Genomic DNA, 19,303 nt, shown 5'->3' with positions numbered 1-19,303 from the left:
ACATGATTTATTTTGTTAAAATGTTTGGATGGTGCAAAAAATCGCTAATACCTTTGGAACTGAAGCTCACTAGACGCAATACACAGCACACAGACGGACATCTCGTATTCCGGTGTCGAAAATAAATTGCCTCTGTCAATAATCGTTATGCAGCTCGTATAATCGAGATAACTGCACCAAATTATCATTTAACTAAATCACACTAGTCTTATCCAGACATGATCGGCTGATGGGGCATCTTGTCTTTTATCTTCTTGTTTCTTTTCTGCAATGTTATAACAACCATCACTAGTACTCAAAAGGCCCTCCATTTGTAACCTTACAAGGACATCTAGTGGTTGCTTTCAGGATTACTTAGTCACACAACTGAACATTCTATGCAGAGATGGAATAAAACATTTGCTTATGAAGTCCCACAGACCTCTTCATCAGAGCTCTAAATTGACTCATGCTCGGTAATGGGTGCCAAACATTAGAGTTTAGACATGCAAGATTTCCGTTGTCAGTGTCCTGTGCCACTCATGCATTAGAGATATTAGAGATCATGAACAGTAGAGCCAGACAGCTGTTGGTGAGAAATGGTATTAGAGGCATAAGGAATGCATGATATCAAACTGTGAAGACAGACACACGTGATCACAGTTCAAGGGTGTTTATTGAACTTGAATGGGTTGGTTGAACCCTATCTACACCTAAATCTAAGGATGGGAGCAAACTATGACCATCGAATAATAATAACGCAGTCCTTGTCAAGTCTGTCACAATAAAAGGGCCCATACTAATAAACCTATTGCCAATCCTTACTTCTAAATACAAAATGGTGTGGGACAATAGTGTATGCAAAAAGGAAAAGTGTTCATGAAATAATATGCCAGGATAGTTGAGCAGTTGGCTTCCCTTCCCCATGTTTTCAGCATGGGGCAAGGCGGCACGGAACGTTCGAGCTTCGCACACACTCTGGCTTCTCTGCCACAAAGATAAAGTTCAAAGCATATATTTCCAGACCCTTACTGCAGAGGGTCTGTCGTAACAAACAATCTCACAGTTCCATTCCGATCAGGATTTTCACATGCACAATTTCTCGCTTTCAATGTTCATCATGTGTATCCCTCCTTCAAGCTGAGACACCCTTTTTTATCACAATGTTCACACTTGGTCTACCTTGTTCGGAATCGGACCATGGATCTCACTCATTCGGGCTTGGTTCCTCTGGATATGAATCTCCCTAGTTCGGGCTTGGAACCTCTTGATATCAAAATTGAAGACTTTGAAATGTTCGATTGGTTTTCCTTAAACCGTCGCAGGACCACTTTAATTCACTTCATACAATTATTCTCATCAATCATCTACTTTATTTTCTCTTGGCGAGACACCTTACAGAGATCTTCGATTGAGCACATTCACGGTGCCGGACCACTCTGTCAACGATATCGTATCTTTCCTTCTCAAGTTAAAACATTTATCAAAAGTGTAGCTTTACTTGCATATTTCATCACAGCATTTAACCATGTTTGCTCCAGCGCTCGTTATACAATGTTGTCGCTTGCAACCTTGACTTCAACACAGACCAGTCTTTCATTGGTCTCCCCAACTCACCGGCTCTGTTCATTCCTCTGGAACTCCCTTTTTTCTTGGAGACAAGGACGATACCACAGCTGCTGCTGCTCCTCCCCGCCTTGGTCAGCCACGCAGGAGGGCCTCTGGTATCTTTGACACACAATGGAGGATTCTTTTGTGGGTTTCCTGGCCTTACTCTTTCACTGTCGAAGGTTTGTTTGAAAGTAATTGTTTCTTGTCAAAAAGGTTCCCTCCATGCGAACCCTTCTTGTTTTGCCGCTTTTCTTCATTCTGCTGCCGATTCCAAACTGCTGTTCCTTCGTGTGCTTTGCCTCACTCAGGGTGTGCTTTCGTGCTCCGCTATTTGTGTGGGGAAGTTTAATGGAAGTCAGGTTTGAATGATTGTCGGCAATTGCCTGACCTCGCCTGACCATTGTATTGGGATATGTCAGGTACACTGCTCTGGTGTGAGTCTGTTTTCTCTGAGAGTGGGCTGCCCATGTGAAAGTGTTCATAACGGGAAATGGGGGGCAGAGTTCCTATGTATCCTAACTGGTAGGAAGGGGTAAAGGAGTTAAACGGGGATACCGCATCTGGCCATCCAGTGTCCCACTCTCACTCCCCGAAGACCCCTCACCTAGGTGATACTCCCGCACAGGTCCACCCCCAGGGTCTGTATCCAAAGGCGATGGCCGTGGCCTGGCCACCTGAGAGAGAGAGATCCGCGGGGATTAGCGGGTGAGGCACCTTTTGGTTTTTCACAGAGGGAAGTCATCTGACTTAGTTGATGTGATTGCATTGCTGGACCTAGGCTCAAAGTTGGTCATAGTGTGTCATAAAACCATTTTAAGATCATTGTCTTTTTTGTAAAGCATCTTCAGTTACTTGAGTTCCCATATCCTTCTGTGTGTAATATTTCGAGAGGTCACCTTTTAAAACCATCACAAATAAATCCTGTAATGAATGCCCATCAGTTTTGTGGTTTGCGATGGTGTACCCATGTATGTTCAACCGTTCACACAGCTCTTTGCAGGTCTCGCCCACATAATTATGAATGCATTTTGTTCATTGGTTGAGGTATACAACATTGGATGATCTCCAGTTGTATGTCCAGTGACAAATCTGAGTATGTCGTCCCCTCTCCCCTATGGGGAGACCTTTCTGATTGGGCCAGGGCAGTGCATCCACAGTACTATAGTCCCTCTGGGAGTGGTGCAACGAGGGAGGATCACATGGGGAAGGTATCCCAGTATGGGAATGGGGACAACTATAATCAGAAAGGGGTCAGGCAAAGTTGTTCCCTGGCACCCCTCCTGAACTCCGGGAGAGTGAAGGGAAAGGCAGGGAGCAAGTGGTGGAAAGTAGCAGGTGATAGATGTAGAACATCAGACGAATGGACAAATGAACAATCGTGCCTTCAAGGGGGCCTAAGGTGTCTGTAACAATGTCCGCATGGCCAGGAGAAACCCTTAAAGAGGAAGTGATATCGGAGCAGAGGAAGTGCAGCCAGCAAAACTATTAAGTCAACAAAGGAGCAACATAAAAAGAAATCTCCTGATCATGACGGACAAAAGATTAGGCAGCCTGCTGTGCCGACACTGAGAACACTGATATTTTGGGAAGCCACGCCCCCTTATTCCCTCCCACACCGTCATAACCAGAGGGCCGTGTGCCACTGCCCACGTGCCCAGAGAGTGCCTGTTCGCAGGCTTGCGGGTGAGTGGGAGTCCAATATTCACCTAGGTCTGTGTTAACTTACACTGTTAGTGGCATTTAGACACTGCCTATGCAGACAAAAAGTATTCAACTTAGTTGTAAGTACTGTCATCTAAAAATGCGGTCGGGTGTAAAGACTCGGAAAGAAACATTGATGGGGACGTGGATGTATGAGGACATAATATCCACGCCCCTCATCTTTTCTCCAGTTAAAAATACTATGCAAATGGCCTTACCGCTCCTCCTTGCCCTCTTCCCCCACCGTTGATAGACTCTGCCATGTTAGAGGTAAATGATGGTGACCTCTCCCCTGTGCAGATCGAGTCGGGGACGCCCATAGTGGGCCACATACTGGAGGTAGTGAAGGATGGTGCTAAACAGGAGAACGCGAGAAGGAAGGGGGACGGAAGGGTTTGTTCTTGGATAGCCCTCCAGATTTTTCCTGGGGGAGATTTCTCTTCTCGCCCTGTCCCAATATCCTCAGGAGCAGGGCGGGGAGTGGGAGGAGTCCCTCTCGTCATCACAGCAGCCGGCGTGGGAGGTTGTTATGGGCCTCAGGGCATGTCGGGGTCTCACGCACACACACACTCGCGCATGCAGGCAGTCACACAGAGAGAGGACGCCGGAGACGTGTGTCTGCTCCGGTCGCCGGCGCGAACTGCCGGCGCACCGCCTTTAATGTTATAGCGCATGCGCGAGCCTCGATGCTGCTCGCGCATGCGTACACAACCATAATTGCAACGCAACATCCCTCCTTTTCCCCCAAAACAAAATCAACATTATCACACATGGGGACCAACAGGGTCCATCATAACTTTCACGATACCTCTGCTTTAATTACGAGGTAGCACCCATGATGAAGTCTTTGAACCTCAGCGGTGGCTTGCGCCCCGCCCGGCTCGGGTACCTGCGTGCTCCGGCGTCGGGGTCCTCGGGTGCCACCGGAGCTTCTGGCGGCCCATCGCCTTCCACCGGCACTCCAGTATTCGGGTCGGGATGTTTACACCCCCATAGTATGGCCAAGGCTTCTCGCTCTATTTGGGAGTAACGCCTCTCCGTGTCGGTCAGGGCCTTGCTGGCATAGGCGATGGGCCTCATGGTCCGTTGCTGGTCTGCTTGCATGAGGACTGCTCCCAACCCTACCGGGCTAGCATCAACTACGATCTCCAACTCGCGACCGGGGTGGAAGTATGCCATTTTTTCTTGCTCCGACAGGGCATGTTTGATGGCGGTGAACGCTCTTTGTTCCTTCCCTGTCCATGTCCACGCCACATCATTTCTGGTGAGCGCCCTCAGTGGTTCTGATAGGGAGGCTAGCTCTCGGATAAAACGGCCACAATAATTGACCATCCCTAAGAAGCTTCTTACTTCGGCTGGGGACGCTGGTGGGGATGCATCTCAGATGTCTTTTACCTTCTCCGGATCCGAGGAAATTCCTCCAGAATGAAATATAAATCCAAAAAATTCAAGCCTGTCCTTCAGAAATTCGCATTTTTCTTTGTGTAGGGTTAAGCCGACACTGCACAGTCTCTCAAGGGTGTTCTCAAGGCGCTTCAAGTGTTCCGCTTCTGACGTCGCAAAAACTAGGATGTCATCTGACATGTTGATGACCCCTTTGAGTCCTGACAGTGCCCCCCTGATGGCGTTCTGAAAGACCTCTGCTGCGGACGAGATCCCGAAACTAAGTCTTTTGTATTGATACAACCCCTCGTGAGTCGTAAAGGTCGTAATGTATCTGGACTCGGGGTGGAGTTCCAACTGGTGGTAGCCTGACCTAAGGTCTAGCTTCGAGAAGACCCTAGCTCCCTGGAGCTCTCCGACGATGTCATCTAGGGTCGGTGTGAGATGGCGTTCTCGTTTGATCGCTACATTGGGCAGCCTCATATCTACGCAGATGCGTACTGCCCCTGGTTGTTTTGGCTTCGGGGCCACCACAATTGGGGAGACCCAGGGAGTGGGTCCATCTACCCTTTCGATAATGTCCTTGTCCACCAGTGACTGTAGCTCTTTCACAACTTGTTCCCTGAGATGAAAAGGGATACGGCGATGTTTGAGCGCAGTCGGCCTCACGAACTCATCTATGTGCAGCCGTATGGGCTCTGCCTTGAGTTTTCCAATGCCAGTGAATATCTTCTCAAAACGCTGTAGCAGGCGGTCCAGATCGGTGAAGTACACAGCAAGAGTGAAGTGTACAATGTTTAGCGCTTCTGATGCGGCACAGTTTAGGAGGGAATGTGGGCTTACGCTGGTGATGAAAAACCTCGCCTTTATTTTGTTTTGACCATGAGAGACTGGGGCCACAAACACTCCTTGGATGGGGAGAGGTGTATCCCCTCCGAATGCGTAGATTCGCGCTGTGGAATTCGTCAGCCTTGGTGGACCAGGAAGAGCATTGTAATGTTTGGTTGCGAGTACGCAGACGGACGCCCCAGTATCTATGAGGACCGGAGTTGGCATCTCGCTAATGTTGACGGTGCATTTGGGTTGTCGACGGTCCCCAGGGCCTTGCGCAATGCTTGAGATGAAAAATATTTCTTCATCTTCCTCCTCCTCTTCCGCGATATTGAGATCTTGCATTCCTTGTTCGACAGAGGACACACCCCTTACTCTTCCAGCGACACTCCTACCACTTCTCTCTGGTCCTCTCAAAACTGTAACTGCCGTCGTTGCCCTGCACATCCTCGCATAGTGTCCCGGTGTGCCGCATCGACCACAGGTCCTTGACTTTGCTGGGCACTCTCCCTCATGTGGCAGATCGTATCCACAGTATGAGCACGATGAGACATTCCCTTGCGTTGTGGGCCCTTCGCTTCTCCTTGGTGTCCATCTTGCCTTCCCCATGGCCGAATGTCCTATTGCATAAGCCTCTTCCTCCTTCCTGGAGCGTGTAGCAGCGTCCATTTTCGCCCCTCTGGCCTCCGCCAGTTCGTACGCTCTCCCCATGTCCAGAATTTGCTGCAGAGTCAGTCCAGGTTCTCTTAGCACTTGTCTCCTCAGTTTCCCTGAGCAGCAACCCTGTAGCAGTTGGTTGCGAACCATTTCTTCCTCGTTGACCCATCTACAGGAGCTTGCCAGTTGTCTCAGACGAGCGCAAAACTGGGCTAATGATTCCTCTTCCAATTGTTTCTCAGCGCCCATGACAAACCTGTCAAAGTCAACATTCGCCATAGGAAGGAAGTGGTCACGGAAGGCTTGCTTGACCGCATCATAATTCGCTGCTGGAATGTTGAGTGTCATATATGCGTTGAACCTCGGTCCCTGCAGAATAGACCATGATGGCAATCTTCGCCTCATCTTCCGTTTCCCCCGAGGCTCTAAAAAACATTTCCAGCTTTTTGACCCATGTGATCCACTTCGGTCCTAACTTGGATGGGGGGCCCGTGGTATCAAATTCAGGCATAGGGGCTAGAGTACTGTGCATTCTGCGAGTTATTGGGGCAACAGCATTTTCTTCTTCCTCTCCTTCTTCCCCCATTGTGTACTCACAGTGATCCTTATCTGGTAGGAGTCGAGGTAACTGGTGACCTTCAGAGTGCTTTCACACCCTCTTTCTTGTCCTTACCACAACACTGTGGTGTCTGGGCTGTGGTGGTTCCAAAAATTGCTCTGGAGCAGTGCAGGAGGCAGATGGCGCACGAGCACCCTCTCGGGCCGCAACCACTGCAATCCGCGTGTAGATTAGAGAAAGAAAATGGTCGCCGGCCGTGCGCGCGGGTCCGTGTGCATCCGATCGATACACACGCAGTAGCGTTCCTTCACTCCGATGTCTTCGGAGCAGAGGATGGCTCCGTGTCCGCCCTCGTCGCCAGTGTTATGGGCCTCAGGGCGTGTCGGGGTCTCACGCACACACACACACTCGCGCATGCAGGCAGTCACACAGAGAGAGGACGCCGGAGACGTGTGTCTGCTCCGGTCGCCGGTGCGAACTGCCGGCGCACCGCCTTTAATGTTATAGCGCATGCGCGAGCCTCGATGCTGCTCGCGCATGCGTACACAACCATAATTGCTACGCAACAGAGGTGGTAGACAGGGAGAGTAAGAGGAACGAAATGGATGTGCAACCACTAATTCTGAAGTAATTCCAAAACCAACTGAAGCTGCTGTGAGATTAATCGCAGCATGCTCGAAAATACAATCAAGAGAGGTCGTTAAGCAAAGGCGCGACCGTCTTGACCAGGGAACGAATACTGATCTGATGCAACAGGGGGAGGTAACAATGGAAGGAAGAAAAAACCACTCCGAAGGGTAGCGCAAGTCGGGAAACTGAAAGCGCTGCAGTGGAAATCAAAGATATGGAACAGACGCCGTCTATTGTATCTGTAGTGGGGTTTGGGACCCCCTCCTCTTCCCAGAAAGAAAAAAAAAGGAAAAATATCAAACACTAGATGCAGGAAAGGGAAAGACTAAGCCTGCTCGTACCACCTGGAGAAAGATGATACTAGAGGATAGGACTGTTTGTGACATTAGTCCAGGTTTGGATGAGTCAATGGAGGAGGAGGAGGTCCACTGTAAGAGGGCAAAAGGAGTAGCATCTAATAATACCATGGCGACGAAATGAAACAAAAATGCAAAACAAAAAAAAGGGGGGGAGTGAACCAAAGCCGACATTGTTGCAGCCTGAACAAAATACGTTAAAGAAGTGTGGGAGAGGGGCGTGGCCTGGAGCGCCAACGATGCGGACGCTCCTTTAATGGCCTCCGTGGTGGGACCGCTGCACTGCTAACTTTACCAAGGTTTTGGTATCCCAACTTCAAGGCAATATGCCTATCAGGATGTGAGAGGCTTCGGAGCACCTCCCGGAAGAAAAACGGAACCTTGAGCCTCCGGGAAGCCTTGGAATGTACCCACTGATTCCGCTGGCCCTCCGCCACTTTCCTCCAAGATGGTGGGAGGAGTTGCTGGAGTCTGCAGCCGCGCTGGGAGGAGTCCTAGTAGTGGGAACTCCTGGCCCTGAGGAGCCCCGCTGTGGTGTCCCACCTCCCGCCCAAACCGTCAGGCAACCCACTGTCCCCGCTCCCGAAGTTCAATCGACTCCTGATTGTATTCCTTGGCGGGTCCTGCAGAGCCGACCCGCCCCGCCCAAGTGGCTGGACTGGGGGCGCGGTGGCTTGGAAGCCTGGAGCTCCGCGGTGACATCTCGCGCCGCGGGCTGAGACGGAGGGCCTCAGCTGTGTCTGCGACGGAGACCTGGAGGTCGCGGACGGAACGAGGCACTTCGCCGCCCCTCCCTATCCCTGAGAGCGGTGAGTGAGTGCACCCTGCGGCCCCGCATGCTGGGACGCCCCATGCCCCACTCTGGAAGCTCTGTGAGCTCTGCATATGCTGGAGCCCCTGCCTTGGCCCCGTTAACAGCGCAACTGTTCTCTATTCCCCCCCCCCGTACTGAAGAGGGAGGACCACTGAGTTATAATAACCCAGCTCTGGTTCAACGAGCTGCAACAGAGACGGGAGATCAACGTTCCGGCCCTCACTGTCTCCAAGCACCTTCATTACCTGAACAAAGTGAGCCAAGATAGTACCATTCCAGGGGATACTGCCAAAAAGTGGCAATCCCCCCCCTTCCTCGCTCCTGCTGCTGCTCTACTCTCACCTCTCACTGCCTGGGGCGCCCCGGCTCACTCAGCAACCCCCTGTTCCCCTATCAAGGAGACATCCATCTGCCCCGCAACTTTGAAAAGGGGAGGGCTCCTCCCCCTCCCCCACTCGTTTCTTTGAGGGGTCACGGCTTCCAGGAATCCCAGCGCTAATAAATGGTGGGGATTGGGGCTTCTTCATCCTCCCACAGGTAGCCACTATGAACTAATCCAAGCCGTCAGCCTTCTTACCCACCTTTTGCAGTGACTACTCGTAGCCCCCCCACATCGGCGAGGGGGGATCAACGCTTGCCAGTGACTCAATTTCGTCCAGTAAGCCACGACCCAAGGAAAGTAATAACAAAGGGCCCCCTGACTCCCACGAGCACACGCAGCTCCAGACAGACCTGCTTCACCATCATAGCGGCTCTTGGAAATACCACAGGCAAAAGCGTCTCCCCTCTCGTCTGGAGCTTGTCACCTGTTGACGCCATATACTCCTCCTAGAAGACACTGTACCCCCCCTCCCATTCTCTAAGGACATCATGGCTAAACAATTGAAATCCAGTAAGAGCCCGGACATTGCCCCAATGCTATTATCGGCTGACAAAAGTAAGAGATTGGACAACCCCTGTCTCTACACCGCAGAAAGCCCCAGAGGACCGAGAGACCCTCACAACCAAAAGTGACATCCTGGCGTTTATGGCTGACATTCAATCTGAATTTAGGTCTTGCATGACCGAATTTAACACAAAATTAGAACACACAGCCCAAAGGGTGACGGAGGCTGAACAGAGACTGGGAGAGGTCGAAGACCGCGCTCAAGACCACTCAACCGCCCTAGAGGAAATTCAACACTCAATCAGGACCCTGCAAGATAAATGCGAAATTCTAGAATTCAAGCAGGAAGACCTTGAAAACAGAGCGCAACGCAACAACCTCCGAATTCGACGTGCTCCAACCTCCGTCCCAGACAAACATCTGGCAGGGTATGTGGGTGACCTTTTTCAATCATTGCTTCCTCAGCTAGACAAATCTCAGCTCCTCCTAGACCATACCCATAGACTGCGCCCACGCCGCAGGGTAGACACAGACTCCCCCCAATGTTATAACCAGGGTGCACTTCTTCACCAAGAAAGAAGCTATTTCATCGCTCACCCGCACTAGGGATGAACTTACCTTCCAAGGCGCTCCCCTTCAGATTTACCAGGACTTGTCTCTCCTCACTCGCCAAAAAAGGAGGTCCCTCCGGCCCCTGACTCTCTTTCTCCAGGACCAACAGATTTGATATAGATGGCTTTTCCCAACAGCCTTACAGTTCACCTACAAGGGCAGTTTAAGGAAAATTAGCCACCTTGAAGATGCAGAGAAGATCATGCATGCAATAACGCCAGAGAACCGCTCACCCTCAACCCCTGAAAACAATGAGGGCCCCACATCTCCACCAAAAACTAAGCAGAACTCCTGGTTGAGGGTCCCGAGATTCAGCAAAAAGAAATGACCCAGCACAGACATGGAACACTTAGATTGAAAACGTTAAAATCCCTAAACACTCGAAGACCTGAGACATATTTCCTGCAACTCCTACTCCACTTGGGACCTTCTCTGGCGTAGCTCGCTCTTCTTCTGGGCCCAGAACATTTCTTTTGCCCAATGGCGCCCCACTACTCACGGATATGAGGATGACCCTTGCAGGCACTGCAGCAGGCCTCCCCCCCACGGCCCATGCCCAGTTCCAAGGCACAATCCACCTAGGAGTCCTTGGAATGATCCACCAAGTTTGCTTTCAGTTCTAGCCATGTTGGCAGAAAATAGTTATTTGACCCCATTGGTCAGGGGTGGTGCCAGATCTACAATATTGCCCCCTCCCCTAGTTACACTTTGGTCCTCCCGTTGGAGGGCTAAACAAAAACTTCAGGTGCAGGATGGTAAGCGCTTACAGACTCTTCAAAATGTTGACTGATCCACATCTACCTGATCCCACCCACCCAAAATCACCAGGGGCCTCCCCCCTACCCAGGAACACCATCCATTGAGATTTGTTTCCCTGAATGTCAAGGGATTAAACTCTCCCGCCAAACGCAAATCAATCCTGCAAAAACTCCAAGATGAAAATGCAGCGGTGGTCATGCTTCAGGAAACGCATCTCCTACCGGCGGACTTTGGACGCCTACGCACGCAACATTTTCCGAAACAATTCTTCGCTTCTGGAGACACTAAAAAAGGAGGCACAGCAATTCTTTTTAAGAAAGGGCTAAACCCCCAGATAGTGGACACAAACCTCTGCTCGGACGGCCGATTTACGGCAGTGAAATGCCTGCTGTGGGGACAGTTGTACCTCTTTGTCGCAGTGTATGCCCCAAATTCAGGTCAAGCTACCTTCTATGAAGCACTGAGCTCCACTCTTTCCCCCTTCCTGGAGGGCCAAATAGTAATTGGAGGCGACTTCAATGGAGTCCCAGATCCTGTGAAGGATAAATCACATCCGCACTCCTCTGGCGACTTTACCCTAGCACTGGCTCTCCTACATCTATTCAGATCCCTAGAGGTGGTGGATTCATGACGGGTACTCCACCCCTCAGAAAGAGACTTCTCCTTTTATTCTTACATTCTGTCACGCCACCTGTCCTGGGGTCTCCTTACCCGTTACGGCGCTCCACGTCTTGGAGGTTGTATCCTCGCTTCCGGCTTCGGGGTTCGGGGGTGTCCCGGGTCTCGGGCGCTTCCGGGTCTCCTGTGCACGCTGCTTTGCGCATGCGCGGGCGTCCGCTCTCCGCGCTTCGCGCATGCGCAGTGCGCAGGATGCTCGATACTGGGAGGTATGCGGCCCAAGCCTCGTTGTGGGGTGTCCAATGCCTGAGAGACGGAACGGCTTGCGTTGCAAGCCTCCCAGGTGTTGTTGGGCCTATTTAAGGAGCCCTGATCCTTTTCCAAACCGCGTCTCAACGCGGTTTGTTCGGATCGTGTCCTTGCTGCCTTGTGTGGAATTCCAGTGTTCCTGCTTGCTTCCTTCTTCCCCTGTTCTGCCTGGGGAACCCCTGTCTCTCTGTCCTTGCGCTCCCTCCTTCTAGTTCCCTCCTGTCCCTGAGTCCTCCCTGGCTTCCCTTGTCCTGGTCCCTGCCTGTCCCTCCTTGTCCGCCTAGCTCAGTCATTCCTCACTCCTTCCCATTCCAGTCCCCGTGCTCTTCTCATTACCAGCCTGCCCTGCTTGCTTCCTTGCCTTCGTTCCTGGTGGTACAATCTGCTTCCTGCCTCCGGATCTGCATTTTGCCGGAATACCTCTGAGGACTTTGAACCATCTACGCAGAGGCTCCCCCTGCCAGTGCTTGCACTGTCCTGACGCCACATTAATCAGGGGTGAGCAATACCGTGGCGTTGGGAGCCGGTTCGCCTCCAATCCGGTTCTATTCGGGCTGGGGTTGGGCTGGTTCCCCGTGCCATTAATCACGTCTCTTCGGATTCTCTGACAGCCTGGCCTCATCATCAAGAAACCCAACCGGACGAACAGGTACGCAGCGTTCTCGTGACGCTAGTTACAACACATTCATGGGACATTCTCCAGAATAGACCTTCCTTCTCCTGGCATCCCCGCAAATGCTTGCTTACGCCAACGATGTGACCATATGCTCAAGAATCCTATCCAACCATGCCCCGGTACCCTGGAGATACGAGTACACAAGCCTTCGCCTGCCGCTCAACGCAGATGGATGCTATATGACCCAATACTCAACGAGATGCCCCTAAGAGACTCGATAGCGACCTCAATTAAGAACTTCTTTAAAGAAAACCCCAGTGAAGATACCTCCCCGGCTAACACCTGGGACGCTATGAAAGCAGTGATACGTGGGGAATTGATAGCCCAGGGAGTAGCAAGACTCAGCGAGCCATTCGTAAGGCGCAGAAAAAGATCGATGCCCACTACTCTGAACACACGGCACACCTATTAACGAAAGCCAGGCAGTTTTACTACGCAAAAAGCAATAAAGCAAACAAACTATTGGTGGCTAAACTGGCTAAGGCGAAGATGTGCAACACAATTGTTGGACTACGAGACTCGCAGGGCAGAATACAATATACCGAACAGGAAAAACAACGATTGGCAGCAGACCACCTGGCAAAGGTGATGACCTCACCAGCGCAAAAACTGCAGGAACAAATGGAGTACTTACGGAAAGCGGCACTCCCCCCGACTGCGTGACTCAGCCCGAGACATCTGGTACACCCCGATCTCAGGTGAGCAGGTAGACAAAGCTATAAAGTCCCTTAAATCTCGAGCCCCTGGCCCCGATAGGTACACCACCAGATTCTATAAGACCTTTAAACCACAGCTCCTCGCTCCACTAGTAAAGCTTTTTAACTCCTTCAGGGACACGGGGACGATAACCCCCTCCATGCAAGAATCAATCACCATACTCATACCCAAACCTGGGGCGGACCCAAGGAACCCTGCTTCCTATAGGGCCAATTGCCCTGCTGAACATTGATGCCAACATCTATTCTAAAATCCTGGCGACACGCCTCTCCCAAATACTGCCTGACATAATCCACCCTGACCAAACGGGTTCATCAAGAACAGATCTACAGGCGGTAATATTCATAGAGCTTTGTTCCTGGTAGACCTGGCCTCCCAGAACTCCCAGTGACTAGTACTTATGGCCCTCGACGCAACTAAAGCATTCGACAAGGTGGACTGGACCTTCATGAGGCTCACTTTGGAGGTCTTTGGGTTTGGGCCGGAGTTCTGTACCATGGTCCTGGCTAACTATAAGTCGCCCAAAACCCTCCTTAGGATTAACGGCGCTCTCTCCACCCCAATCCCCCTAACATGTGGAACCAGATAGGGCTGCCCGTTATCTCCACTGCTATTTGCACTGATCATGGAACCCTTTGACCAAAGAATTAGTTTGAATATCATCATGACATTCTACTCACCATAGCAGAACCCTACTCCTCATTGACGCACGCCCTAGCTGAAATAAACATCTATGGAAGGGTTACTGGGTTCTCCATCAACTTCGACAAGTCAGCGGCCCTAGGGGTAGGGATAACCCCAATGGAACGGGAAGCCCTGACCCCAATGTGCCCAATCCAATGGAAGACAAAGGCTATCACCTATCTGGGAACTCAGGTTCCGGCTGATCCAAAGAAGGTATACCACGTGAACCTACCCCCGCACTCTTTAAAGAACTGGAAATCGACCTGAAGCAATGGGCGTCCCAAGAAATATCATTAATGGGCCGGATTACTGCCTGCAAGATGAACCTGCTCCCCAGATTTCTGTATGCATGCTCATCCCTCCCGGTCATGATTCGAACACCAGCCCTGCAAGGCCTGCAGAGGAAAATGCTACAATTTATCTGGAGGGGGGGAAAAGCCAGGATTCCCAAAGGAACGATGCTGGGTAATGCAAGACTTGGTGGCCTAGGGGTCCCAGATCTACAGGGATATCAGACGGCAGCACACTGGCGTGTATCCAGGCATGACAGACACTCTCTGGTCACCCGAGGTGGGTGGAGCTTAAACAATCGCAGCTTCCCCTCCCCCTACGCTTCCTCCCACACATCGCCTCCGATGCGTCGGCAATGGAAGGGACTATTGTCACCCACCAAACACACTATAAACACTTGGGACAGAGCCCTGAAACAGAAGGGGATCCTCAGAGGACTTAGCCCCTCATTCCCAGTGTTCTTGAACCCGGCCTTCTCGTCTGGGGCAAACCCCCAGAACTTCAAATCCTGGACCGCAGGGGGACTAGAGACCCTGGGACAGCTTTTTGAAGGAGGACTCCCTCGTACCTTCGAACAATGCAAGGAAACCTTTAGCCTTCAGGAAAAGGATAGATCCACCTATATACAGCTACGCCACTTGTGCTCCAATCCTCAAACCTGTCTAGCAGTAACTTGACCTCCTACGACCCTAGAGCTGACCCTTAGGGATCTCCCAGCCCGAAGTAAGATCTCTAGCCTGTATAAGCGCCTCCAGAAGGACTTTCTTACCTTCAAAACTCGATCTATGGCACAATGGGAGGCAGACCTAGGTCACCCGATGGAGGACCAGTCTTGGGTAGACATTTGGACCCGTGCCCACTCATCATCCACCTGCATCACCAACAGAGAATGCGCCTACAAAATCCTGCTACTTTGCTATTACCCACCTCTGAGGCTTCACCATATGAATCACACACTTGACCCAGCCTGCCGGAGACAATGTGGCCAGGTAGGGTCTTTCTTTCACATGTGGTGGTCCTGCCCAAAGGTCCAAAGCTTTTGGAAGCAATGCTTAGCCAGCATCGCGGAGATCACCCAGACAACGCTCCCGCTAGAACCCAAACCCATTCTTTTGGGCTCCCCTGTCCCAGGGATCTACCCAAGGTCCGGAGCTAAAGCAAAGTTACTGTCCCAATGCCTCCTGGCAGGAAGGATAGTGGTTGCCCGCTCATGGAAATATGCAGATGGTCCTCTCCTGTCCTTGTGGTGGGTGAAAATATGGGAAGTGCTAGTCGCGGAAAAGGTGACAGCGGCCAGGGCAGGCCACCTCCACCGCTTTCAAAATATTTGGGGCCCGATACTTGACTATGATCGAGAATTCCCAGCCCTCACCTATAAACCCCAATCGGCCCAGAGGGTCCTGGACGATGGGGGCGCACTCCAGGAACAGAGATGATGAACTTGAGCATCCGATGCCCAGCCGGGTCCGATAATCGCAAGAGAAGGAGGGAGAGGAGAATGAAACATGACCTTAATATGATGTATAACATGCTTTAATGAAAACCTGTACTGCTGCTTCCTGCCTGGTTTCAAAAATAGACATTTTTAAAAAAGAAGGGTGGGAGGATTTATCAACTCTCCACAAAAAACACAGACGTGGCCAAGAGCCCGACTACTCCCAGGCCACACACTTTTGTAGAACAATGTAATACTGGGGAGCCTATGGAAGAAGCAAAAAAGACAAAAACAAGCGAGGACAGCAATAAAAAAGTCAGCGAGAACCTCGCAGGAGGTAGAAACACACCCCTCCAGAGTCTGGAATCCTCAGGACCCCCAAGCATGTTGTTAGAAGAAGTAGAGGAAATGTATGGGTCCTCCAGAAGGGGGGGCAGCACAGCTAAGAACTGGGGAATGCAGGGTATGTCATTAGCAGAGGGGGGAGAATCAAGCCTCCCTGCTTTAAAGCACCTAAAGAGATTCCAGCCTCAAATGGGGGTTTATCGGCCCAAGTCGGGGAAGAGACCGAACCTGGGAACCCACAATTAGAATCAGTGGTGAGAAACAGTCATAGACACTGCGGGATCAGCAAAGTTAATTGAAGTCATCATTGCAATCGGAGCCATCTGATCGCATTCAGATCATGGAAAAAGACATGACGGCCCAAGCGAACTCCTCGCCCACCCATGTATTAGCAATAATGTGGGAGGGGGGTGGACAGGGGAGCACAGAGGAGACATTAAAAAGGTGAGACCTGATGTCACAACGACAGAAGACCCCCATCTTATTAGTCATAGCACAAACAGTAACAAAAAAACAAGGAAATGACATTTCCAGAAGGAAACCTACAGAAGGAAAGGAGATGATACCATGGTCCGTATTTGACAGCAAAGTAAAAGCTGTCCATTGGAGGCAGCCTTGCCACCCAGATGACCCTAGTATAGTTTTATACTATAAGTTTGGTTATGGCGGGCCAGAATCTCTCAATAGATGCAGGGTACTAGCCCTTTTGAACGAAATTCCAGCCCTGAAAATGTTGTCATCAGCAGATATAAAACTGGTTGACTTCATACAGCCACAAAGATACGATCATGTGAGATTAGTACTCCATTCTCGTACTGTATTTGATTTAATACTAAGGGAAGTTAGCCAGTTTAATAAAATGGGGTATGACATTCTGTCATTTAGTACTGGTCGTTTGATCCCACAACATGGGGGACACGTTACGGATAGGACACAGAGTGGACAAGGAACAAGTTACTTACCTGTAACTGTTGTTCTCCAGCATGGGTCTGGCATGGATTCACATGCTCATGAATATTCCCCGTCGTCAGGCCGGGAATCCTCGGTATAGAAAAAAATCAGTATCAGTTTCGTTTCTGATCTGTCTTTCTTAGTAGTAACCAATCACTGGTCTCTGGGTCATACTGTCCCCAGCCAATGACTGCCCTCTCCCTAAGCCCCGCCTCTGGCAGCCATCCTCAGATTTGGTAGCACGTAAAGTGGCAGTATGACCAAGTGAAGAGCCGCAGAGGGGTAGGCGGGAGGGTTCGCATGTGAATCCATGCCAGACCCATGCTGGAGAACAACAGTTACAGGTAAGTAACTTGTTCCTTCTCCAGCATGGGGTCTGGCATGGATTCACATGCTCATGAATAAGAGAATACATAGCAGTACACAAATGCACAACCACGGGAGGTGGCAACAGGCTCAACATTATGCAATACAACAACTAAGCAACTCTTATCTCCTCACCAGGCTCACCTTAGGCAAACAGGTTGCGCAGCACTGCTTGGCCGACCCTGGACTCCTCTCTGGAGTCCCGATCGACGCAGTAGAATCTTGTGAAGGTGTGCGTCGACCTCCACGTCGCAGCCCTGCAGATGTCCAGCAGGGGCACACCAGACAGGAACGCCGTGGTAGCAGCGATCGCTCTGGTCGAATGGGCTCTCGGACGGCCGGGCAGCGGTCGGTTTGCCAACCGGTGACAGTGCATGATGCAGCCGGAGAGCCATCTGGAAATGGAAGTCTTCGAGAGAGCCTTCCCTTGATTCACAGTCCCAAAGTTCACAAACAGCTGTGACGTCTTCTGAAAACTCTTTGTGCGGTCCACGTAGAACTTCAGCGGTCTAGCTACATCCAGCGAGTGCAAAGTCCTCTCGGCCGACGACGAAGGCGACGGGCAGAAAACTGGCAACACCAAGGGCTCGTTGAGGTGGAAGTCCGACGGCACCTTGGGCATAAAGGAGGGGTGTGTCCTCAGCACCACCCTCGTGTCATGAAAAGTCAAGTATGGAGGCTTGCAAGATAGGGCCTGGATCTCTCCCACTCGTCGTGCGGAGGTGATGGCCACGAGGAAAGCTGTTTTCCATGACAGGAACTTCAAAGGCGCCGAATGCATATGCTTGAATGCGGCCCCCATCAGCCTGGTCAGCACTACATTAAGCTCACACGCCGGGGCAGGGGCCTTCACCGGCGGGAATGATCGGAATAGTCCCTTCATGAATTCTTTCACCAGGCGATGAGACCACAAGGACGCCCGTCCCGTAGTCCTGGTATATCGGGAGATTGCAGCCAGATGTATTTTAATGGAGGCGTGAGCCAGTCCAGCTTTGGCCAGCGACAGTAGGTACGGCAGTACTTGAGGGGCCGTAATCCGCAGAGGGTTAATCTTCTGTGCACGGCACCAGACAGAGAACCTCTTTCATTTATGTCCGTAGCACTTGAGAGTTGAGAACGCCCTGGCCTTTGCGAGAACCTCTCTGCAGTCGGCCAGGATGTCGTACCCTCCAAACTCTAGTGCTGCAGGAGCCAGGCCTGCAAGTTCAGCGACTCCGGGTTGTGGTGAAGAATGGCGCCTCCTTCTCTGGAGAGGTCTGCGTCCGTCGGCAGCTTGACTGGTGGGGACGTTGACGAGTCCAGAAGGTCCGGGAACCAGATCTGTCTCGGCCACGCCGGTGCGACGAGGATCATCCTGCACTGGGACCTCTTGAGCTGGTTGATGAGCCGGAGCAGCAACGGCAGCGCAGGGAACGCATAAAGAAATAGGCCGTCCCAGGGGAACGGGAAAGCATCTCCCATGCTCCTCGGCTGGGGGAACCTGCTGGCGAACCTCTGGCACTTGGAATTCGTCGCCGTCGCGAAGAGATCGATTTGGGGTTCGCCCTATCGTCGGAAGAGTCCATCCACTTGATCCTGGCGTAGTTCCCACTCGTGGCACGAGCGCAGCTCCCTGCTGAGTGAGTCGGCGATCGTGTATTTTATTCCTGCCAGATGAAGAGGCACCAGAAACATCCCCTGGGCGACGGCCCAATGCCACAGATACTGGGCTTCCTTGGATAGGGCAGGGGACCTGGTTCCGCCCTGCTTCCGGATGTAGAACATCATGGTGGTGTTGTCGGTGAAGATCCTCACCACCTTGCCCTTGAGGGACGGAAGAAAGGACCTGAGGGCCCAGAACACTGCGCGGAGCTCCAAGATGTTGATGTGGAGAGACTTCTCCTCTGAGAGCCAAAGGCCTCTCGCGTGAAGATCTCCGGAGTGCGCTCCCCAACCTTCCAGGGAGGCGTCCGTCGTCACCTGGTGAGCTGGGGTCTGAAAGTCCGTACCCGCCGACAGATGGGAGCGGGTACCCCACCACCGGATCGCCTGACGGAACGTCTCGTTGAGAGGGATCCTGTCCTCGAAGTTGCCCGTCGACTGGACCCAGCGGGCGTCGAGGAACTCTTGTAAGGGGCGCATCCGAAGCCTTCA

The 19,303-nt window shown here is 51.6% G+C and overlaps 1 protein-coding gene across 4 annotated transcripts in view; it reads right to left on the bottom strand.

Moving 5' to 3' along the window:
* The window catches only part of HENMT1 (HEN methyltransferase 1), a 763,672-nt gene that overhangs the window by 489,958 nt on the left and 254,411 nt on the right, over window positions 1–19,303 (bottom strand). The window contains exon 2 of one of the 4 annotated variants that reach the window (XM_069641867.1): window positions 10,026–10,169. The exons of the other annotated variants lie outside the window; for them this stretch is intronic. The gene's annotated coding sequence lies outside the window, so the exon portion shown is untranslated. The remainder of the gene's footprint in view (window positions 1–10,025; window positions 10,170–19,303) is intronic. 4 annotated transcript variants of the gene reach the window in all.

Source organism: Ambystoma mexicanum, chromosome 1q (assembly GCF_040938575.1).
Source record: "Ambystoma mexicanum isolate Mex_15411 chromosome 1q, UKY_AmexF1_1, whole genome shotgun sequence".
In the NCBI taxonomy this organism is placed as follows: domain Eukaryota; kingdom Metazoa; phylum Chordata; class Amphibia; order Caudata; family Ambystomatidae; genus Ambystoma; species Ambystoma mexicanum.
Note: the sequence above shows the minus strand (reverse complement) of the source record. Positions and strands in the feature narration are given on the sequence as shown.